Raw genomic sequence first — 25938 nt, 5'->3', positions numbered from 1 at the left:
TTGGTGTGATTATATGCATTCTATTACCTAAAAGAAGTAGTAAAAAAACTAAGTAGAAAAATCTAAAAAAAACTATCAATTAAACATGGGCTCAGGGGGTGTGAAATCCAAAGTGGCGGTGTGAAAAGCAATGGGGCGCAGGAACTAACATGAATTAGGCCCAACAGTTATTTTTGTGTTAGACTGATTCAGCAAGACCGTGTCATGGGCCAAAGGGGGGTGAACTTAGGAATGGCCCAATGCATTTGATCCAGATTTTAGTTATTATCATATTTTGCTATCAACAATAATAAAAACAATTAATTAAATGAAACAAAAAAATAAAATGAAAAATAAAATGGGATTAGGGTTGAATTACATGTGACCTTTCAGATGACCTTATTCCTCTCCCTCTACTCAAACGGCGGCGACGGTGACTTCGACCTTCCTCTCCGATTCAAAACACCACAGCGGCGATTATCTCCCCTTTTTCTCCGATCAAATTCTCGCCTCGTCTCTCATCTCAAACTCTCTTGTATTTCGGTCTCTCAGCCTTCGTCTCTCTCCCAGTTCCCCCAATCTCCGCCGTGAACAAATCGAGACGAATCAACATCGCCTCTCTCGATCTCATTCTCAGCCCTCCGTTTTCCACTCCCAATTCAATAATCTCTAGCCTCGGGGAAAAACTCCGGTGCCTCCTCAATAACGGCGATAATGAGAAAACTGGAGAATACGACTTCGATACCTCAGGTACGCTTTACTCCTTGTCTCGTGTTTCTGATTTTCTTTCTTATCTTCTTCAACTTCGTCTTTTTCTGATTTTGCATTTCGTGTTGTGCGAATGGTGGTGTCGATGAACATTGCTATTGAATCTCACGGTGATTTTCTGTTTTTTGCAGAGTATTGATAATATGCGTGAGATCACAGCGATGTCGACAAAGAAGATTGACGCTTGTGGATTCGTGAAGTTGTAGTGGAGGAGATGGTGATTCAGTGGCGATGAACCGTATGAAGCGTGTGAGGATTCTGAAGGTGATTCCCTGAGCTCTTCCTCTATGATTCTCTTTCTTGCTTTCTTTTTGAGTCTCAGATGTGATTGTTGTTGTAGTTGAAGGTTAGTAGCATTGAAGATTTTGTTATATTGTGGTTGAGATGGAAGAGACGAAGGTGAAGAATTGAAGAAGGTTTTCTCATTTTGTGATAAAGAGAGTGTTGGAGATGAAGATTCCAGGTGAGGAGAAATGGAGAGAAGAGTGAAGATTCTGAATTCAGAGTGTGTGAATGGTGTCTAGTGGAAGTGCGAATCTGAAAATGAATGGTGAAGACCTTGAATTCAGAGAATGAGCTCAGCTATATAGGGATTCAAAGGTTAGTTTCCTTCTTGATTTTTAAGTTATTCCTTTTCTGTTACTCCTATTCTTCTTCTCTTTCTGTTATGAGCTGTTAGATTCTGTTAGGTTAGTTACAAAACTGTTTGATTGGTTTTTGGTAGTTATAGGTTGTTAGAAAGTTAGTTATGAATGTTAGTGGGTTGTAAATCGGTGAGGAAGTTAGTTTGGACTGAACTTGGTTTTTCTTTGAATGTGGTTTTATGCTGCAGGTTTTGAATTGATGCAGGGACTGGTTATGGTGAGAAGTGAGGCTGGTTTTTGAATTATGCAGGTTGGTGGTAGCTTGGCTCAAAGACTTTGGAGGTCTATTTGGTTAAGTATTGCTGCTGACTTCCTTTTTTTGAATTCTATGGACATTGTGTATATGGATTGGACTGAATATTGAATATTGTAGAAGCTCCATGAAGATTAATGAAGTTTTAGTTTTTCATTGCAATTTGATACTTCTCTTTTTGAAAAAAACTTTGAATTCTCTTTTTGTAAAGAACTTTGAATGTTAGGCCCAATTCGAGACCAAAGTTGATTGACATTGAACTTGAACTATATTTTTTTTGTATTTTTGAATGAATTTGATGATGTTGAATGGAACTCAAAACACTATTAGAATCTTGTACTTTTTGATCTCGAAGACAAATTTCTAATACACAAATCCTTCTTCTTCTCTTTTTTTTTTTTTGAGAACTTGCACCCAATTTAAGAACTTTGGTTCCTTTTTATTTATCCTTCAAACTCAAATCCGCTTTGACCCTCAATGGACAAAAACCAAATCACTTTGCCGCTTCAATAAGCTCCGACTCAATTCAAATCCTTTAATCTAAATGTGAGTCAAGCAGCCAATATTAGGAAGAATAGTGCCTTGGTCATTGAAACAGTCATGTCATAAAGAATATGGACTTCATGTATTAAAAGACAGATGGATCCACTACTCCATAAACCACAGTTATTGCATCATAACTACCTTAAGATCCTTGAAGAATATAAGAATTGAAGCGCAATAAGAAATCCAATAAAATCTCAGTGAATTAATGATTGCGTATGCCACATATAGGAAACTCTTTATTATTTTCTTGATTTTTTGTGAATCTTCATAGAGGGAAACTTTGTAGCCTTAGAAGAAAGAAGTCCACCATGAACGACCATATAAAACCTTAACTTTCGAGATCCTTGATCCAACGCAAAGTTATTTGATTAATGAATGTGTGAATGTTAGATGGCCTAAATGACAGATGCGTATGAATGTGGAGTAAAAACCTGTTAGGAATAAATATGTGGGCAAATTTTGGGGTGCAACAGCTGCCTGTCAGCACCAATACCAGCCCCATTGGCATTCCCTCCCAGTACACCAGCAATCATGCCCGGAGCCTCAGCAATTGCATCGTCATTTCTTCCTCCTCTTCCGGCCATTGTTCTGCTAAATATCAAACAATATTCATTAGAACAAGAAGTATCGATAGTGTCAACCTTACACTATTCGCATACGAGGGATTAACTGACACTAAGACTCTGACTCAAACGACCGACTATGCTCTGATACCACTATTGTAACACCCTTCTAAACCCCGCGGCAATTTTAATAATTAATCAGAGTAAAAACATATGCACAAGGGTGCCACAATTATTTAAAACAAATAAATCAACTAAGGTCAAAGTCATGCTTTATTAGGAAACGATTCACCACAAAACACAATCATGTTTAACACAGCGGAATACTAAACATCATCAAATACAACCAAAATGAAATCATAATTCAACGCCAAATAAAATGGATAATTTCATAAAAACTCTATAACTATCGTTCCCCAGTGTTACAGATCAGAGCATGACCGACACGACCCAACATAAACGGATAAACTCTATGAGTCATCCTCACCGAGCACTAATGCCGCTACTCCTCAATCTGAAAATGACAACATGTAAGGGTGAGTCTCATTCTCAATTAGTAAATATTATGCAATTCATAAGCAACAAGCATCATAATATACCGTTCACCCAATTATACATATTCAGATTCACATCCATTATTAATTCACACAATAATAGATTGCAACACACACTACAGAAATCCATACAATCATATTATGACAAAATGCATATGACACAACTGACACTATGCATGTGGTACCAATAAACCGTGGAATCAATCCACCTAACCGATCTACGCCTCATCGAGATACGGCCCACCGACACAATTTCCACACAATGGGAAATATGTCCACCAACGATCCAAACATCACCGGGATCCAACATCAATGCATATGAATGAATGAAACACATATAACATACTTAAAACACACCGAATCACGATGAACAACTCATCTCAACACCACATCACCGGATAATACCAATATTCATCGTTCATCATATAAAACATTTAATCACTTGCACAACACCCAAAACGGCACTAAGAAAGGATTCACGGATCAAAAGATACGTTATTTTTAAGTTTGGAAAATTTTACACACAGCAAGGTTCGCTCAGCGGAGCAAGGCAGAAGCGAAACCCTTCCAACCCCCGCTCAGCGGACCTCAAGTGACGTCAAACAGAAGCGAACTACGTTGGGACCTCCGCTCAACGGACCCCCTTCCGCTCAGCGGACCGGCGATTTCAGCAAACCCTAAGTCTGCGACAGACCCTGCGATTTCACTCCCCTTTCACCCAAAAACGATTCCAGACATCACATACAGGCATAGAATCATCATATATTCAATTACACACCACAAAAACATCATTTAACGCATTATTAACCAAATAGTTCACACAATCATCATCAATTCAATCCAAATTAGAACATCCTAACCTAACAATCCCAATGTCTAATTGAACCAAACCATACATCAATCTACCTATCACCTAAGATCACATAAGAGATACTAAAAGGAAGAGTCCCCCCTTACCTCGATGAATCTCTTGAATGCTCTTCTTCCGGTTTCACGTTCTTGCCTCTTTCTCTTCTCTTCTTTTCACGTGTTCTTCCTTTCTCCCCAAATGGTTCCCTTTCTTTCTTATTTAATAAAATAAAATAAAATATCACAACTTAGTAAAAGTCCTAACCAATATAGCACCCCTCTTTTACTAACATCACACCATAAGCCCAATATCTCATATTCCATCATTTTTCAATTAAATCCAATTTAAAATTCTAAAATTCCAATTATTTAATTTAAATCTTAATTAAATTAATAAACTGAAATCATGGGGTGTTACAACTCTCCCCCACTAAAAGAGTTTTCGTCCTCGAAAACATACCTTAGACGAAAAGTTCCGAGTAAGAGTCCTTCATCTGGCTCTCTAACTCCCATGTAACATTTCCACTGGCTGGTCCTCCCCAAACCACTTTCACCGTTGCTATATCTTTACCTCGCAACTGCTTCACTTTACGATCTTCGATCCTCATAGGTAACGTCTCTACAGTCAGATTATCTCGCACCTGTATATCATCTACTTGAATCTCATGAGACGGATCCGCAATGTATTTCCTCAACTGAGATACGTGGAACACATCATGCAAATTAGCGAGTGCAGGCGGAAAAGCAACCTGATAAGCAACCTTTCCAATCTTCTTAGTAATCTGAAATGGACCAACGAAACGCGGAGTTAACTTCTTCGACTTCAAGGCTCTCCCAATACCAGTCATCGGAGTAACTCGCATGAATACATGATCTCCTTCCTTAAATTCAATATCCTTCCTTCTCTTGTCATGGTAACTCATCTGACGACTCTGAGAAGCTCTCATCTTTTCCTGAATCATCTTGATCTTTTCCGTAGTTTGTTGCACAATCTCCGGTCCAACCACCGTATTTTCTCCAGATTCGTACCAACACAAAGGTGTTCTACATCTCCTACCATACAATGCTTCAAACGGAGCCATACCAATACTCGAATGATAACTATTGTTGTAGGTAAACTCAACCAAAGGTAAATAACTATCCCAAGCACCACCTTTCTCTAATACACAAGCTCGTAACAAATCCTCTAACGATTGAATCGTTCTCTCCGTCTGTCCATCTGTCTGCGGATGATAAGCAGAACTCAACCTCAACTTAGTACCCAAGGCTTCCTGCAATCCTGTCCAGAACTTAGAAGTAAATCTCGGATCTCTATCCGACACAATACTAGCCGGAACACCATGCAAACTCACTATCTTCTCAACATACAACTGAGCCAGGTTCTCCATCGGATAATCCATTCTTATTGGAATAAAGTGAGCAGATTTCGTCAACCGATCTACAATAACCCAGATAGAATCACAATTCCTGCTCATTCTAGGTAAACCAGATACAAAGTCCATAGAAATTCCATCCCACTTCCAATCAGGAACAAACAACGGTTCCATCAATCTAGACGGTTTCTGATGCTCAATTTTCGACTTCTGACAAATTAAGCAAGCATAAACAAACTCGGCAATTTCCTTCTTCATTCCAGGCCACCAAAATAGCTTCTTCAAATCATGATACATCTTGGTAGCACCAGGATGAATGCTCAATCCACTCCGGTGTCCTTCTTCCAGAATACTCTTTCTGATCTCAGCAACATCGGGTACACACACTCGGTCTCCAAACCTTATGACACCATTCTCGTCAATTCAGAATTCACCTCCTCGACCTTGGTTAATCAATGTCAACTTATCTACCAAGCCAACGTCAGATTTCTGTCCGTTTCTAATTTCTTCAAGGATACTATTAGTCAACTTTAACATCCCTAACTTAACGCTATTAGAAGTACTTTCGCATACCAAACTCAAATCTCGGAATTGCTCAATTAAATCCAATTCTCGCACCATTAGCATAGACATATGCAAAGACTTCCTGCTCAATGCATCAGCAACAACATTTGCTTTTCCAGGATGGTAATTCAAACCGAAATCATAGTCCTTCAAAAATTCTAACCATCTTCTCTGCCTCATATTAAGGTCTTTCTGATCGAAGAGATACTTCAGACTCTTATGATCGCTGAATACCTCAAATCGAGAACCATAGAGATAATGTCTCCACAACTTCAACACAAACACAACAGCCGCCAATTCCAAATCATGAGTTGGATAATTCTTTTCATGAATTTTCAACTGTCTTGAAGCATAGGCCACTACCTGCTTATCTTGCATCAAAACACCACCTAAACCCATCAGTGAAGCATCACAGTACACGTTAAAAGACTTCGCTGGATTAGGCAAAATTAAGATCGGAGCACTTGTCAATCTTTTCTTCAATTCTTGAAAACCCTTTTCACATTCTGAATCCCATACAAATACTTGTCCTTTTCTTGTTAACTTAGTCATTGGTAATGCCAACTTCGAAAATCCTTCAATGAACTTTCTATAGTAACCTGCCAGACCAAGAAATCTACGAATCTCTGAGGCATTCTTCGGCGTCTCCCACTGAGATACTGCTTCAACCTTCATAGGATCCACTGCGATACCGTTCTTCGAAATTACGTGGCCAAGAAAACTTACTTCCTTCAACCAGAATTCACATTTAGACAATTTCGCATACAACTTCTTCTCCTTCAATAACTCCAACACCACTCTTAAATGCTCTGCATGTTCTTCATCACTCTTCGAGTAAATCAGAATGTCGTCAATGAACACTACCACGAACTTGTCAAGATACGGGTGAAATATCCTGTTCATATACTCCATGAAAACACCAGGTGCATTAGTAACACCAAATGGCATAACAGAATATTCATAATGTCCATACCTCGTTCGGAATGCCGTCTTCTGAATATCTTCCGCCTTCACACGAATTTGGTGATATCCAGACCTCAGATCAATCTTGCTAAACACACAAGCTCCAACCAACTGGTCCATCAAATCATCAATCCTCGGCAAAGGATATCGATTCTTGATGTCACTTTGTTCAGTTGTCTATAATCAACACACAGCCTCATTGAACCTTCTTTCTTCTTAACCAACAGTACCGGCGCACCCCACGGTGACACACTAGGACGAATAAACTTCTTCTCCAACAATTCTTCTAACTGTTTCTTCAGTTCAGCCAATTCCGATGCCGACATGCGATACGGTGCCATCGACACAGGACTAGTTCCAGGAATCAATTCTATAGCAAACTCCACTTCTCTTTCAGGTGGCAACTCACTAACATCTTCTGGAAACACTTCCGGATACTCATTTACTACCCGTAGCTCACCAGTGCTATCGCCCCCTTTCACTTCCGTCGAAGAACACAACATAAATACCACAGCTCCATCATTGATAGCCAAATTCATCTGTTTGACTGACATAGTCAAATCCTCAACACTAACCTCTTCAGGAAAGATAACCGTCTTCGTAAAACAATTGATATGAACTCGGTTAAATTACAACCAGTTCATTCCCAATATGACGTCAAGTCCTTCAAGAGGAAGGCACACTAAGTCCATTCCAAACTTCCTACCAAATATGTCAACAGGACAGTTCAAACAAGCAGAAGAAGTAGTTACTGAACCCGACGCAGGAGTGTCAATAATCATACTTCCATGAATAACAGATATTTCTAATCCCAATCGTTTAGCACAATCCAATGAAATGAACGAATGAGTCGCTCCAGTATCTATAATAGCAACTAAAGGTGTGTCATGGATAAAACACGTACCTTTAATTAGACGATCTTCTGGAGTAGTCTCTGACCCAGACAAGGCAAAGACTTTTCCACCAACCTGATCCTTCTTCGGTTTAGTGCAGTGCGGACTGATGTGACCCTCTTCGCCGCAATTGTAGCAAGTCACAATCTTCATCCTACAATCTGAAGCAATATGACTCGCCTTACCACACTTGAAGCATTTCTTCTCTCCACCCTTGCACTCATTCCTTCTATGCCTAGTCTCTCCACAGTTGTAGCACCTAACGGTAGCACCAGAATCTCCCCCACTAGGCCTCTTCCAATCCCCAGCCCTAGGATTTCCTCTGCCATATGGCTTACCTCTATCCATAGGCTTCTTACCTTTCTTGTCAACCAACTCACGAGAGTGAGATGACTTCAGCTTAAGGTTATCCTCCTCGAAGATCCTACTACAGTCCACCAAATCGACAAATCGCCGAATTCTCTGGTACCTGATCCCTTGCTTGATCTCATCACGAAGACAATTCTCAAACTTGATGAACTTTGAGAATTCACTAGCCTCGTCATTGTTGTAGTGAACGTAGTACTTCGCCAACTCGACAAATTTCGAAGCATACTCTGGTACAGTCATATTACCCTGAGTCAGCTCCAAAAATTCAATCTCTTTCCTGCCTCGAACGTCTTCAGGAAAATACCTCCTCAGAAACTCTCTCTTGAACACAGCCCAGGAAACAGCTACACCATCAGCATCCAATTCAGCCCTGGTAGCCATCCACCAGTCATCAGCTTCTTCGGATAACATATGAGTACCATACCTCACTTTCAGGTTCTCAGCACAATCGATGACTCTGAAAATCCTCTCGATCTCTTTAAGCCATTTCTGAGCACCTTCAGGATCATGTGTGCCCTTGAACAACGGAGGATTGTTCCGCTGAAAACTGTCCAGCTGCCTGTCAGCACCAATACCAGCCCCGTTGGCATTCCCTACCAGTACACCAGCAATCATGCCCAGAGCCTCAGCAATTGCATCGTCATTTCTTCCTCCTCTTCCGGCCATTGTTCTGCTAAATATCAAACAATATTCATTAGAACAAGAAGTATCGATAGTGTCAACCTTACACTATTCGCATACGAGGGATTAACTGACACTAAGACTCTGACTCAAACGACCGACTATGCTCTGATACCACTATTGTAACACCCTTCTAAACCCCGCGGCAATTTTAATAATTAATCAGAGTAAAAACATATGCACAAGGGTGCCACAATTATTTAAAACAAATAAATCAACTAAGGTCAAAGTCATGCTTTATTAGGAAACGATTCACCACAAAACACAATCATGTTTAACACAGCGGAATACTAAACATCATCAAATACAACCAAAATGAAATCATGATTCAACGCCAAATAAAATGGATAATTTCATAAAAACTCTATAACTATCATTCCCCAGTGTTACAGTTCAGAGCATGACCGACACGACCCAACATAAACGGATAAACTCTATGAGTCATCCTCTCCGAGCACTAATGTCGCTACTCCTCAATCTGAAAATGACAACATGTAAGGGTGAGTCTCATTCTCAATTAGTAAATATTATGCAATTCATAAGCAACAAGCATCATAATATACCGTTCACCCAATTATACATATTCAGATTCACATCCATTATTAATTCACACAATAATAGATTGCAACACACACTACAGAAATCCATACAATCATATTATGACAAAATGCATATGACACAACTGACACTATGCATGTGGTACCAATAAACCGTGGAATCAATCCACCTAACCGATCTACGCCTCATCGAGATACGGCCCACCGACACAATTTCCACACAATGGGAAATATGTCCACCAACGATCCAAACATCACCGGGATCCAACATCAATGCATATGAATGAATAAAACACATATAACATACTTAAAACACACCGAATCACGATGAACAACTCATCTCAACACCACATCACCGAATAAGTATGTACATGTTTTCAACATCATTCAAATAGTCATGCATCCTTCACAATCTTAATAACAAATCACACCAATTCATCATCACATCAAACACATTGTCACACCTATCTCATAAGCACACAATTGTTCAATTCTTATCAAGTAATTAAATCGAGTTTTAAAGAAATAAGGTCGGATAATACCAATATTCATCGTTCATCATATAAAACATTTAATCACTTGCACAACGCCCAAAACGGCACTAAGAAAGGATTCACGGATCAAAAGATACGTTATTTTTAAGTTTGGAAAATTTTACACACAGCAAGGTTCGCTCAGCGGAGCAAGGCAGAAGCGAAACCCTTCCAACCCCCGCTCAGCGGACCTCAAGCGACGTCAAACAGAAGCGAACTACGTTGGGACCTCCGCTCAGCGGACACCCCTCCGCTCAGCGGACCTGCGATTTCAGCAAACCCCAAGTCTGCGACAGACCCTGCGATTTCACTCCCCTTTCACCCAAAAACGATTCCAGACATCACATACAGGCATACAATCATCATATATTCAATTACACACCACAAAAACATCATTTAACGCATTATTAACCAAATAGTTCACACAATCATCATCAATTCAATCCAAATTAGAACATCCTAACCTAACAATCCCAATGTCTAATTGAACCAAACCATACATCAATCTACCTATCACCTAAGTTCACATAAGAGATACTAAAAGGAAGAGTCCCCCCTTACCTCGATGAATCTCTTGAATGCTCTCCTTCCGGTTTCACGTTCTTGCCTCTTTCTCTTCTCTTCTTTTCACGTGTTCTTCCTTTCTCCCCAAATGGTTCCCTTTCTTTCTTATTTAATAAAATAAAATAAAATATCACAACTTAGTAAAAGGCCTAACCAATATAGCACCCCTCTTTTACTAACATCACACCATAAGCCCAATATCTCATATTCCATCATTTTCCAATTAAATCCAATTTAAAATTCTAAAATTCCAATTATTTAATTTAAATCTTAATTAAATTAATAAACTGAAATCATGGGGTGTTACACATCTCCTCCAACGAATCTATATCTCCTCCAACGAATCTTTATCTCCTTCCTCTTCAAATCTGCGCACAAGAACAACAACACCGATTCAAACAGATGCGAAATCGGAGATGAGAAACGAAATTGAACGAATCTGAGACTGAGAGATTCGAGACGAAGAGAGAGCGAAGCTGAGAGGTGGTGATGTTATGCTTGTGTGCTTCACGATGGCGATCGATCGGAGATGATGGAGATCCTTCGCCGGAGAACGAGACGTCACCGTCGCGGCCATGAGAGTATTGAGGGAGAAGAAGGGGATCGTGAAGTCTGATAGCCACAATCATGTAAACCTAATCCTCTTTCTTAATCATTTGTCTTTCAATTAACTGATGCACTAATTTGATGTTAATGTTGCAATATAAACGTGATTAAGCATTGGTTATTAATAATTAATAAAATCTGGATTATTTGAGTTGGATCAAGAAGATTTACGGATTATTAACCTTGGGCCATTACACGAAATTCAGTGTGTTCACCCCCTTCTTGGCCCATGACATCATTGTTTGACACAGCTGAATGAACAAAAAACATGTTGTTTGGATCACCAGCCTGGGCCTTGCGCTCTGTATTCTATGTACACCATATTTTCACATTAAACCCCCTGTTCTCATATTTTTCTCATTAGGATTAGAATTGTTTTCCTTAATTTCTTAGCATAAATAAATGACATAAAATCATAATAAACTTTGTTAGATTTAGGATTTAATCTTGATATTGTTTTGTTAGATTTTAGAAATTAATCAAGTAGTTTGTTTCGGTAGCTTTCGGTTGAATAAAATGACATGAAAAAAAAACAATATTTTGTTAGACCTTTGCATGATAAAAGATAATAAAAACAAGTAATGTCCTTTTGCTCGTTAGAATTTAATTGTTTTGTACATAGTTTTGTTCCGTTGCTCTTTTAAATAAAAATGTCATAAAAAAACAATTTAATCTTGTTAGACTTTTGTTTAGGATTTAATTAGAATTTAATTTCTATTATTTTCTATGGTGGGTGCGTGCCTCCTTGTTATTACTGATTTGGTTGTTGAGATGTGCGAGGTACTTCGAGAGAGCCTTTGATTGCTATTCGACTTGCTTCGTGTTCCACTTTATTTATGGGACCCGAATTCGCTTCCGGTGCGATTGATTTACGTCGTGTTCCACTTTATTTGTGGGACACGAACCTATTTCTGATGCCAGTCACCTGATCTCTCATTCATTGAGATGTATACTCTTGTATTGTCTGGTTTGTGTTCTCTTGCAGGTTTGTGTGGTTATGCTCGATGTGTACCATATGTGACTCGTGATTTATTTTCACGACGACGCTTTTGACTTGCTTTGCTTGATGATGGCTTACGCGAAGTATTTCGGACTTCTCTGCTTACGCTTGCTAGCTCATTGCGGATTTGCTATCCGTTCGGTATTGTCTCCTTGTCCCTTTTACCGCTTTCCGCATCATCCTTTAACATGAGAAGTAGGACCTAGACATGCATCTGGCCAAGTCCTCGAAAGAGGCTCTATTTTTGTTGGTGTGTTTATATCCATGCTTTGCGGCAGGGAGTCACGGTGTAATAAGTCCTATATGGCACTTCGTTAAGTCCTCGTGGAAGGCATGCGGAAAGGGTTAGCAATCAACCCCCGCCTAGTCTCATCGAGTCTGTTCGGTATGCGCACGCTACGCGTGGCTCGCTTCTGAACCTGCACAAGATCTTGTTATCGAGTATGTCAGGAAAAGGGTTCGTGTAGCCGGACCCCCGCCTTTCTTATAGCTCGCGTTGCTTGACGTTGATGCTCGGTGTACACACGCACCATTTTCCTTTACGATCCGTGGCGGCTTGGTTGCTGAGAGGAACTCGCTCCTCTTGTCTATGGCCCGATCATTTTCGCGAGGTCTGATGCTTGGTTGACTTGGGTTGAGCTGTTCCCCTTGGCTATGGCGGGACCGCCTTTCTACCATTCGGCCAGTGCCGTTGGTTTGTTTGCTTTACGAGCGGATGCTCGTTTGTGTGCTATACTTGTTTGCATTCGTTTCTCCCCGTAGGTTGTTAGTTTAGTTTAGACTGTTACCCTTTGTATGCTAGCATTAGGTAGCAAGCTTTCCCCCGTAGCTTAGGTTTTCCTCATGCATCTTTTAAAACACAAACCACACTCTTTGATTTTCTTTTCTTAAGAGCTTGTTATTTCCGCTCCATTCCCAAGCATAAGTCTCCAAAGGTCGAGCAGCGAAGTGTAAATGTAACTCGTTCACCTAAAAAACACAAAACAAACAGAAATTAGTTAGCCGAGCTACGGTAGCTCCGATTCTACAAAACAGATACGTAGGCAGCGGGGTAGGGCCCGTGCGAGCACAATCCTTTCTTTTCCCTACATCTTGCATTCATTTTAGTCCAGATTAGCGTAGTTTGCTTACACACCCATAGTTTTAGACACAGGCGTGGATACCATCGAGTACGATGGGCGCGAGGGGTGGTAATACCTTCCCCTCGCATAACCGACTCCCTTACCTTTTTCTCTGGTCGTGAGACCGTTGTTTTATTTTGTGGTTTGCTGGCATTCCCTTCCTTTTCAAGATAAATATGTTAGTGGCGACTCTGATTCCATTTTTCGCGGTAGCGACAGCTGGCGACTCCACTGGGGACGTCTCGACCTATTGCGGGTCCGGACTTAGCGAGTCGATCCTAGCGCTTGTGTGTTTATCTTTGGGTCTTTTACTGCTTTGCATATTTACCTGTTTGCATTGCATTCTATTTGCGCTTTTACTTTTCTGCATCATATTCTGGACTGGCTGGATCTCTGTCTGTTGGGTGGGTGTTACAAGAGGTAAAAGGCCAAATACCCAGGCTATGTGGGAACCATAGGAACCCTAGGATAGAGTGGGAGCATGGTTTGTCTCGAGGTGTACGTCTCGGGATGGATTATGTGACCACGAGCAGAGTAGTGGTTTCAAACGGAGGTATTATTGTCACCCGCATCCGCGCTGTGATGATGCTTACCTTAGGGCGGACCGTATACTGCGTTTCATTACCTTACCTTGGCCTAGATTTTACCCGTTAGTGGGGCGGGAATCAATGATCATGTAACGGGTACATTGTTGGTGACCGCTGTTCTTGTTCGTGGGTTACCGCTGTTCTCGTTCGTGGGTTACCGCTGATCTTGTTCGAGTGTACTATTGGTTCCTGTTCGTGGGGTACTATGGTTCTTGTTCGAGTGGTAATCTATGTTCTATTCCAGTGTGTTGGTGACTATGGTTCTGATTCTATTGGTTATGTCCCGTGATCTACGGGGAGTTCCGAACTGCGCCGAACCTTTGAACCTATGCCGTGTGATTTCTCGGCATCCCAGATATATCCAGTATTGTGGTTCCCACCACTTTGCATCATTGCATATTTACTTTTGAAAAAATGATGTACAAAAAATAGTTAGCATACATGTTCCTTCCATTTCCAAGGAATCATATCTTTAAGCCTCGTGTCGAGCTCTTCCATCTTTTGCTAGCTAAAAAAATCAAAGCATGAGGATTCCTTGGAAATTGAATGAACGTGGCATTGCACGCATATCATGCATCTCATACATTTCATGCATAACAGGTGTTCAGGATTGAGGATTTCTTATTCAGACTTGGAATTCTCACCAGACTCAGAGACTTGATTTGTTCTTATTGTGTGTTCAAAGATCATTCATGGAACAACTTTGTGGGGATTTTACCGAGAAGAAAGCTCAGTTGGGGTTCTTTTTGAAGACTTGTCTTATGTTCATTTGCTTCCATGCTTGCTTTATTTGTAACTGGTTAAGCTCTGTACTGTGTGGATGTTTGCAAATTCTCTGCTTGATGATGATGACACTAGGTGTGAGTCCTAATCTGGGGGCACTTGGTCGTGATGTCAAGATCTACAAGTCTTTGAAATTGCTTGGGGCTCCCGAACGAGGGAAAGCAAGACATTGTCTATCTTGAGCATTGCACCATTCGCATTGCTCGAATCCCTAAAGCACTTACAAATTCCGTGTGACTTCGCCATAATCTTCTGCCAGACAGTTTTCAAAAGTGGTTTACATAGACACCTCTCGTTCTCAAGGTCCTGCTTCACATCCTGAGTCACCTCTTCCTGGAGTTTCCTATTCAATAGCCTTCGCTTGTCAACGGAGACAGAAAGAATATGAGAAGCAAGTCGATGTAATCACAATGCATTGTGTCCAATGGCTTCCCTGCTTGTTGAAATTTCAGTTGGTTAAGATTCATGCTTTGGGGTCTTTCTCATCACATATAGTTCTCCTAATTTTGATGACAATACTCGGTGTGTTCCATTCTGGGACACCTGATCATAATGTCAAGTCTTACAAGGTGTTGAGGTACAAAAAGTCTAAAACTTTCTCGATGCAGGGATGTTTGAGTTTACTCATAATGGTTTCTACTGGTCAATCTCATTTCATCTGCTGCAAGTAGAACGTTTGTTCTTCCTAGAGGAAGTAACTCATGAGAATCACCTGCAATTTGTACTTCCAGAGGCTTCCTTCCCAACAACCATTGTGTGTTCCAAGTCAGGACTTTTATGGCTAAGTGTTAGAGGTTATTGTTGTTTGCCGATAGTAATACAAGTTTCCTCCATTCATGATGGTGTTTTCTGTTTCAGCCATTCAAGTGAAGGCTGTCAGCCATTCGAAGACAAGATTCAAGACCTGATTGATGCAAAGGCTATCACATTCGCACTGGAAGGCCAGAATTGAAGTTCTCCTTTGACTCAATGGATCTGCTGAAGCAATAGGTCCATACGGAGAGAATCTCCTCAACGTTGGTTTCCTAATTCATCATGCATATTCATATGTAATCTTTCTTGCTTTGTTCAATACCGTTGCATGCAAAACTTGTTTGTTTTTGAACTATAATCATAATGCACTAGATATGTTTGTCTTGAAAAAAATCCATTCGCTTTTGCTCTTATATGTTTTTCTATGCTTTTCGTGATACTCAACTCTTGTTAACAAAGTATGACAACTCCAAAGGGAGAATGATGAACATAATACCAATAACCTCAAATGGTATGCTTTTAAGTAGAACCTTGTTGATGATGTACAGGCATTGTTTCAAATTCCCAAACACTGGAGATATAAGGGAGATAGACCTTTGATAACCCCTCTGAGCCTTCGAAGTAGGAGTTTCTTTTCTATACGAAAAAACCCTTATTTTAACCCAGGGGCAGGGTAGTATTCAGTTGACCTGATCGAGCATTCAAAATTCATCAGGAGCACACATCTAAAGATACAACAATGGCTATCTTTCAACATATTGAGGAAAGTCAAATCCACAACGGTTATCCCTCACCTCAGGAGGTCGAGACATCAAAATTATCCCTCACATCAGGAGGTCAAGACCAACATCCAAACCGCTGTGGTTTATCCCTCATATCAGGAGGTCAAAAAATGACGATACCACAATGGTAATTCTTCATTAATCAATGACTCAGGCAGTCACTGTTCACTTCCAACAAATCAAAGATTCAGGATCACACGACTTGTTCAAAAAAAAAGAATGAAAAAAGAAAAGAAAAAGAAAGCCCGCTAAGTCAACAACTTGAAAACATGTGACTTAGGCAAAAGTTAGGGCATCCCGCTGGACATCCAAATCAAAATTCAAAAGAATTTGTCCAGGCAAAAGTTAGGGAAACAAAAAAAGAAAAGTGAAAGCAAAACAAGGATTACGAAATAAGAATCCTCAGCAAAGAACAAAGTCGTGTGATCAGACACCAAAAAATGAAAGGTAAAGTGACTGCTGTGTCCGAACGCCTCATTGATTCCTCAATCATCTCAAATTCCTCTTGAAAGATGGATGCTCGTGTCAAGTTAATTGAACTTAGGACTGGAGAACATCACGAAGGGGGTGGGCACCAATTATTTTGAGCCTAAAAATCCTTTTTTCTAAAAAACCGTGAACCTGGCCACGTTACAACCCTTAAAAGTCCTAATTGAATCATGGGTTCGTTCGAAAGCGGACTATACATGAGAATACGGTAAGCTGACTCCTAGGAGATCCGCTAAACGCTTGAGTTGGTATCACTCCATCTTTTCTTTCATAAAAACTCGATGTTACGACATCTTTTCAAAAAGTTTCTATAAACTTCAAGACAAACATACTCTTTGCATTAGAATTATATTTCTTATAATAAACATTCTTTGCATATGAACAAGTGCTCGACATCAAGAAAGTTTCTATCATGAACTTCAGATGAAAAGTTTTATTCCTCCCGAAGGGCAAGTTGTCTTCTGAACTCCGTTGATCAGAGGTAATAAAATCTCAAAGTCTAATCACCCTTAGGGGTACAAAAGCGTTTGAATACTTTGTCTAGCAAGTTTTCACTCAATCTGAGGCAATCAGGTCAAGATTCGAAGAATCTCTCAAAATGCTAAGCAATCAGGGGCATTCACCCAAGCGTAGCTGAAGCTACCTCCAACACAGGCCTTGCAGGGGCACGTCTTCAAAGTCCCTACAGGCTGGGGCAAGACACTATGCATTGGCATTTTATCCTCATCAGGAGGTGTGCAGTTTAAAAGTTCAAGTCTGAGCTAAACAACTTATTAGGAATCGTCATCCTCAGCAGTGAGAAGCTAAAAGTCCAATACTTATTGGCATTTTTACAATCAAGGCGAATATGCAGAACACTATGAACGCCAATATCTGTTTGGTCCCTTTGAAGTCAACACTTTCTTGACCCCTTAAGCTCACTTCCTGGTGGCACTCTCTTGGAAAATCAATGCCTGGTTGATACTCTGGCCGATACTTGTTTGGTATTCGAATCACTGCTTGCCTATCAACTCATTGAATTTATTGCCTGTATAGAAAGTTTCAAAGCCAAGATGTATGACAATCTGTTTGCTCTTGCATTTGCCCATTGTGAGTGAGCATCACTATCCTCTGCCATGTGAGGAAATCCCAAAGATGTTTTGCTATATCCTGGGGCATTTTATCTGCTTACCTCGCAGGTACATCCTTTTGAGCGCATCATGTCAGCGCATTGGCGGATCTAGCCAAGTAAGAGATCCTCATTCCCCAACTGAGTGCATCAAGATGAGGCTTTCTTTGTTCTAAGATTCTCATCTCCTCAACAAAGCACATTTCAATGCAATCTCCGTGCTTCAAAAGCCTTATTCCCCGCTGGAATGTCTTCTCCCCAGCAGAATCATGATTGAATGGTATCTGATTCCCCAGCATGTTCTTAATGAGGTTCCTTGCCCGAATGCCTCATTTCCCCAGTAGAGCGTTTCTCTCCCCAACAGATTGACCTGTTTTCCCCAGGAGAGTCATCTTATTCCCTAGTGGAGTTGTCTTAACAAGAGGTTCTTATGCCAAGTTCCTTATCCCCAGCGGATTTCTTATCTTCTCAGTGGGTTGTTATGCAGAAGTATTCATCTTCCCCACTGAGTCTTTCCTCAGCAGAGTTTCACTTGCATCCTCAGCATAATCTGTGTCCATCAAGGATCTCCCCAGCGGAATGCGTCCTACACAAGCAAGTTGGTCACTCCCCATCAGAGTTGCCTCCATGACTTGCCCTTATCTCCACATCCCCAGAGTGTCGAGAATTTACTTCTCCAGTGAAGTGACCAGGGTATTCCCAAAGTAGTTAATTGGGATGTTCATATCCCCAGGTAGGATTTATTCCCCAAACAGAGCTCGCATCCAGATTTGATCGTCTCCAGCACATTTCTGATTCATCTTTGCCAGCTCGTAGTTTGTGACTTCTGGTCACTCATCTTGTCCTCCCCGCAGAGTTCTATAATCTCTCTAGGACTTCTTCAGCAATTCAGTTCTCCTCCGCTGTCTCCTTAAGCAGCGTCCGAGTCATGCATCATTCGCTTTGCATTCTCTAAGCGTATAGCGTCTTCCTTCTCGGGAACGTTATTCCATACACATTCATACATGCATCATGCATAAATCATATCATATATGTTGCTTCCTGCAGGAAAGTTATCCAGATTCAAATGCTCCCCAGAGAGCAATATTCGCCTAGTCATTACGAGCATTATCCTGATGTTGAGATCAGAAGAGGATTGTCAATTCATTCATTGAAGACATTCCGTTCCCGGCGCACACAGTTCGGATGAGATATCTGTCCTTATTTTGATATTCAGATCAGTTGAAGGGACCGCCTCCGGATCTCCCAAGATCTTCCTAAGGAGCCAGCCACTGATATCTAGATCAGATAGAGATGTCTGCCTGGTTGACTTTGTCATTCAGAAGAGGATTGTTCTACTTATTTTCTGGCGTAGCTCAGATCAGTTCAAAGACATTCCTATTCCCGATGCCCCCAGATCGGTGGAAGATATTTGTTCCTCTCCTGATATCCAGCTCAGTTGAAGGAACCGCCTCCGGATCTCTATAGATCTTCCGAAGGAGTAAGCCCTCTGATACATCAGATCAGTTGGAAATATCTACTCCCTGACGATTTAGTTCGTTCAGAAGAAGAAACTCGCCTGCCCAGTCCTGATGCTTAACCATCAGTTGAAGACGCTTTCTTTACCCGGCGTACACAGTTCGGAAGAGATATTTGTTCCTATCCTAATATTCAGATTCAGATTAGTTGAAGGAACCGCCTCCGGATCTCTGTCGATCTTCCGAAGGAGCAAGCCACTGATATCATTAGATCAGATGGAGATGTCTGCCTGATCGACTTTGTCTTTCAGATGAAGATTGTCCTACTTATTTTCTGGCATCATGTCCAGATCAGTTTAAAGGCATTATTTCCCTGGCGTACACAGTTCGGAAGAGATATTGTTCCTATCCTGATTACCAGTTCAGTTGAAGGAACCGCCTCCGGATCCCAGTGGTCTTACGAAGGAGCTAGCCGCTAATTCCCAGATTAGTTGGAATATCTACCTGATGATTTAATTGCACCAGAAGAGATGTCTGCCCAGATTCCCAGATCATGATTCCCAGATCAGAGATACCTATTACGCGTTGATGTCCGATTCAACCAATGTATCTCCCTCGATTCCCAGATCGACTTAAGACATCTATCCCGATGCAAGTTCGGAGACATCTGCTATGTGTGATACTCAGATCAGTCGAGATGTTCCTTCTCTTGATGCCCAGATCATTTGAAGTGTTTCCCCTGCCTGTGGGTGCCCGTTCCTTCTTATCGCAAGTTGGAGCTTATTTAATTATCCTGGTCAATTGAAGTTTTTTCTCCTTGCTTGCGGGGTGGTACATTCCTTCTTATTGCAAGATGGAATCTTCTATTGATCAAGAGCGCAAATTTTCGAGTTCATTCTGGTATTCAACCTCCTTCCACCTCAACGATTCGAAACTTTCATTTCTCACTCGCCAGGTTCAAGAAGTTTGAATAGGGGCAGCTGTTGCACCCCAAAATTTGCCCTCTTTAGTTGAGCTATAAGTTACGAATGGCGTTTATTTCGTCATTTGAAAATCGAAGAAAAATAATAAAGAGTTCCGTTATTTCGAGATCATTAAGTCAAGAGGTTTGTGGGATGAATTGCAAGATAGTGAATCATGATAAAAGGGTATGAGCTTAAAAGAGAGCATTGTGTCCGAGGCGCCATTATATTTGCAATTTATTGGTGGCTCAACGTACGAGTTAGGTTTGAATGAAATAATTGAGATTGGAATTAGGGTCTCGATGATTCGGGAATGAGTTTGATTTGATGATATAACTAATCCTATTATTCAAATTTCGTTCAAGGCATTTTGTTCCTCAAGGATTCAGGTCAAGCTAAGATCCACGAGTGTTATTCAAAGTTTATCCAAAGTTGTCATCATTTTAAAGGGTTATGGCCTATTGATTCAAGATATTGCAATCTCATGTTCAAATCTTATTCTTCATCAAAGTGTGTTTCAAGGGCTATCGATAGAGATTCCAGATCGATTTGAGTTAGAAAACTTAATTGGATCGGAACAAGTTGGAAACTTAATTGGATAAGTGTTCAAGTATCATCATCATCCTTTCATTCAAATCCATATAATTCATTACAAAGTTCAAAACCATGTTCATTACAAAATATTCAAGTGTCCATTACACTATTCAAGGGTCTAGGCCCATTATAAAATTACAACAACAAAAAGGCCTTCATTAAATCCCAAACAAATACAACAATAACAGTTCCAATTTGCAGCTACATCAGGATCTCTCTTTCCTTGCTTGTACGGATTTGTCAAGTTCGAACCAAACTTCTTCACCACTGACTCTACAGTAACGAACCGACCTTGCTCCACTTAAACCAACAAAGTTCTTTGCACTCCAGAGGGAAAAAACCGAGGTTGTACCTGCAAAAGAATGAATCTCAAGCTAACCGAACTGCTTCAAAACCGGTTCACATTAGAGCCAAAGTCTATACATCAGGGGAGAATTCCAATTGAAAAGGAGCATATAACAGAAAATTGAGAGGATTTTTGATAAGCAGAATCACATAACAATTGCAAGGGGAAAAATTGATAACAACAGAATCGGAAAAAAGAAAGGTCCATAACAGAAAACAGTTCATACACAAAAAAATCTCCGATGCTCCATTCATCTTCAATCACTAATATTCAACCTGCAAAAAAAATCCAAAAAAAGAGTAACAGAAACATAACAAACTCTCGGAATATTCGACTTCATCGCGTTTTCTCCTGCATTCACGCTCCATAACCAATCTTCATCGTGTTCATCACTTCATCATCACCATTATCTTCTTCATCCATCTCCCTTCATTCAACAGAATACAGAAAAAAACTTAGAACGCTACAACAACGCACTAATTTTCACCGTATATCTTGCATCGCGTCCTTGAATCATCACACCTTCAACAGTTCAACGTTCATTCATCAACATCACTAAAAAACAATCGTTCAAAAGAAGAATTCAATAACGGAAAAAAGATCGAAAACCTGTAATAGAAGATCACCTCTTCATTCTCACGATTCTTCAATCGACCTCTTCTTCATCAATCTCCGTGCACAACTTTGTTTCGGCAATCGTTTTGATCTTTAACTCTTCTCTTCCATTAACGCGTGATCATCGTTTGATTCAACCAATTGCAACAACATCAACGCGGCAACAATCGGTAATCATTCAACATCATCATCAACGCAACACGCCTCCATCAACGATCAGCGCAATCAAAACAAAAGCATATCGTCACACTATCGCATCTTGTAACACCCTTCTAAACCCCGCGGCAATTTTAAATCTGCGCACAAGAACAACAACACCAATTCAAACTGATACGAAATCGAAGATGAGAAACGAAATTGAACGAATCTGAGACTGAGAGATTTGAGACAAAGAGAGAGCGAAGCTGAGAGGCGGTGATGTTACGCTTGTGTGCTTCACGATGGCGATCGATTGGAGATGATGGAGAGCCTTCGCCGGAGAAGGAGACGTCAGCGTCGCGGCCATGAGAGTATTGAGGGAGAAGAAGGGGATCGTGAAGTCTGATAGCCACAATCATGTAAACCTAATCCTCTTTCTTAATCATTTGTCTTTCAATTAACTGATGCACTAATTTGATGTTAATGTTGCAATATAAACGTGATTAAGCATTGGTTATTAATAATTAATAAAATCTGGATTATTTGAGTTGGATCAAGAAGATTTACGGATTATTAACCTTGGGCCATTACACGAAATTCAGTGTGTTCACCCCCTCCTTGGCCCATGACATCATTGTTTGACACAGCTGAATGAACAAAAAACATGTTGTTTGGATCACCAGCCTGGGCCTTGCGCTCTGTATTCTATGTACACCATATTTTCACATTAAACCCCCTGTTCTCATATTTTTCTCATTAGGATTAGAATTGTTTTCCTTAATTTCTTAGCATAAATAAATGACATAAAATCATAATAAACTTTGTTAGATTTAGGATTTAATCTTGATATTGTTTTGTTAGATTATAGAAATTAATCAAGTAGTTTGTTTCGGTAGCTTTCGGTTGAATAAAATGACATGAAAAAAAAACAATATTTTGTTAGACCTTTGCATGATAAAAGATAATAAAAACAAGTAATATCCTTTTGCTCGTTAGAATTTAATTGTTTTGTACATAGTTTTGTTCCGTTGCTCTTTTAAATAAAAATGTCATAAAAAAACAATTTAATCTTGTTAGGCTTTTGTTTAGGATTTAATTAGAATTTAATTTCTATTATTTTCTATGGTGGGTGCGTGCCTCCTTGTTATTACTGATTTGGTTGTTGAGATGTGCGAGGTACTTCGAGAGAGCCTTTGATTGCTATTCGACTTGCTTCGTGTTCAACTTTATTTATGGGACCCGAATTCGCTTCCGGTGCGATTGATTTATGTCGTGTTCCACTTTATTTGTGGGACACGAACCTATTTTCGATGCCAGTCACCTGATCTCTCATTCATTGAGATGTATACTCTTGTATTGTCTGGTTTGTGTTCTCTTGTAGGTTTGTGTGGTTATGCTCGACGTGTACCACATGTGACTCGTGATTTATTTTCACGACGACGCTTTTGACTTGCTTTGCTTGATGATGGCTTACGCGAAGTATTTCGGACTTCTCTGCTTACGCTTGCTAGCTCATTGCGGATTTGCTATCCGTTCGGTATTGTCTCCTTGTCCCTTTTACCGCTTTCCGCATCATCCTTTAACATGAGAAGTAGGACCTAGACATGCATTTGGCCAAGTCCTCGAAAGAGGCTCTATTTTTGGTGGTGTGTTTATATCTGTGCTTTGCGGCAGGGAGTAACGGTGTAATAAGTCCTATATGGCACTCCGTTAAGTCCTTGTGGAAGGCATGCGGAAAGGGTTAGCAATCAACCCCCGCCTAGTCTCATCGAGTCTGTTCGGTATGCGCACGCTATGCGTGGCTCGCTTCTGAACCTGCACAAGATCTTGTTATCGAGTATGTCAGGAAAAGGGTTCATGTAGCCGGACCCCCGCCTTTCTTATTGCTCACGTTGCGCGACGTTGATGCTCGGTGTACACACGCACCGTTTTCCTTTACGATCCGTGACGGCTTGGTTGCTGAGAGGAACTCGCTCCTCTTGTCTATGGCCCGATCATTTTCGCGAGGTCTGATGCGTGGTTGACTTGGGTTGAGCTGCTCCCCTTGGCTATGGCGGGACCGCCTTTCTACCATTCGGCCAGTGCCGTTGGTTTGTTTGCTTTACGAGCGGATGCTCGTTTGTGTGCTATACTTGTTTGCATTCGTTTCTCCCCGTAGGTTGTTAGTTTAGTTTAGACTGTTACCCTTTGTATGCTAACACTAGGTAGCAAGCTTTCCCCCGTAGCTTAGGTTTTCCTCATGCATCTTTTAAAACACAAACCACACTCTTTGATTTTCTTTTCTCAAGAGCTTGTTATTTCCGCTCCATTCCCAAGCATAAGTCTCCAAAGGTCGAGCAGCGGAGTGTGAATGTAACTCGTTCACCTAAAAAACACAAAACAAACAGAAATTAGTTAGCCGAGCTACGGTAGCTCTGATTCTACAAAACAGATACGTAGGCAGCAGGGTAGGGCCCGTGCAAGCACAATCCTTTCTTTTTCCTACATCTTGCATTCATTTTAGTCCAAATTAGCGTAGTTTGCTTAAACACCCATAGTTTTAGACACAGGCGTGGATACCTTCCCCTCGCATAACCGACTCCCTTACCTTTTTCTCTGGTCGTGAGACCGTTGTTTTATTTTGTGGTTTGCTGGCATTCCCTTCCTTTTCAGGATAAATATGTTAGTGGCGACTCTGATTCCATTTTTCGCGGTAGCGACAACTGGCGACTCCACTGGGGACGTCTCGACCTATTGCGGGTCCGGACTTAGCGAGTCGATCCTAACGCTTGTGTGTTTATCTTTGGGTGTTTTACTGCTTTGCATATTTACCTGTTTGCATTGCATTCTATTTGCGCTTTTACTTTTCTGCATCTTATTCTGGACTAGCTGGATCTCTGTCTGTTGGGTGGGTGTTACAAGAGGTAAAAGGCCAAATACCCAGGCTATGTGTGAACCATAGGAACCCTAGGATAAAGTGGGAGCATGGTTTGTCTCGAGGTGTACGTCTCAGGATGGATTATGTGACCACGAGCAGAGTAGTGGTTTCAAACGGAGGTATTATTGTCACCCGCATCCGCGCTGTGATGATGCTTACCTTCGGGCGGACCGTATACTGCGTTTCATTACCTTACCTTGGCCTAGATTTTACCCGTGAGTGGGGCAGGAATCAATGATCATATAACAGGTACAAATTGTTGGTGACCGCTGTTCTTGTTCGTGGGTTACCGCTGTTCTCGTTCGTGGGTTACCGCTGATCTTGTTCGAGTGTACTATTGGTTCTTGTTCGTGGGGTACTATGGTTCTTGTTCGAGTGGTAATCTATGTTCTATTCTAGTGTGTTGGTGACTATGGTTCTGATTCTATTGGTTATGTCCCGTGATCTACGGGGAGTTCCGAACTGCGCCGAACCTTTGAACCTATGCCGTGTGATTTCTCGGCATCCCAGATATATCCAGTATTGTGGTTCCCACCACTTTGCATCATTGCATATTTACTTTTGAAAAAATGATGTACAAAAAATAGCTAGCATACATGTTCCTTCCATTTCCAAGGAATCATATCTTTAAGCCTCGTGTCGAGCTCTTCCATCTTTTGCTAGCTAAAAAATCAAAGCGTGAGGATTCCTTGGAAATTGAATGAACATGGCATTGCACGCATATCATGCATCTCATACATTTCATGCATAACAGGTGTTCAGGATTGAGGATTTCTTATTCAGACTTGGAATTCTCACCAGACTCAGAGACTTGATTTGTTCTTATTGTGTGTTCAAAGATCATTCATGGAACAACTTTGTGGGGATTTTACCGAGAAGAAAGCTCAGTTGGGGTTCTTTTTGAAGACTTGTCTTATGTTCATTTGCTTCCATGCTTGCTTTATTTGCAACTGGTTAAGCTCCGTACTGTGTGGATGTTTGCAAATTCTCTGCTTGTTGATGATGACACTAGGTGTGAGTCCTAATC

General features: G+C 40.8%; 1 long non-coding RNA gene across 1 annotated transcript; it reads left to right on the top strand.

Moving 5' to 3' along the window:
- Positions 1 to 335: 335 nt before the first annotated feature.
- LOC131606712 (uncharacterized) lies at positions 336 to 3027 on the top strand. Its single transcript, XR_009284991.1, has 4 exons — positions 336 to 729; positions 879 to 1011; positions 1088 to 1347; positions 1580 to 3027. It is a non-coding gene; the product is annotated as an uncharacterized LOC131606712 (long non-coding RNA).
- Positions 3028 to 25938: the final 22911 nt, after the last annotated feature.

Source organism: Vicia villosa, linkage group LG5 (assembly GCF_029867415.1).
Source record: "Vicia villosa cultivar HV-30 ecotype Madison, WI linkage group LG5, Vvil1.0, whole genome shotgun sequence".
Classification (NCBI taxonomy): domain Eukaryota; kingdom Viridiplantae; phylum Streptophyta; class Magnoliopsida; order Fabales; family Fabaceae; genus Vicia; species Vicia villosa.
Note: the sequence above shows the minus strand (reverse complement) of the source record. Positions and strands in the feature narration are given on the sequence as shown.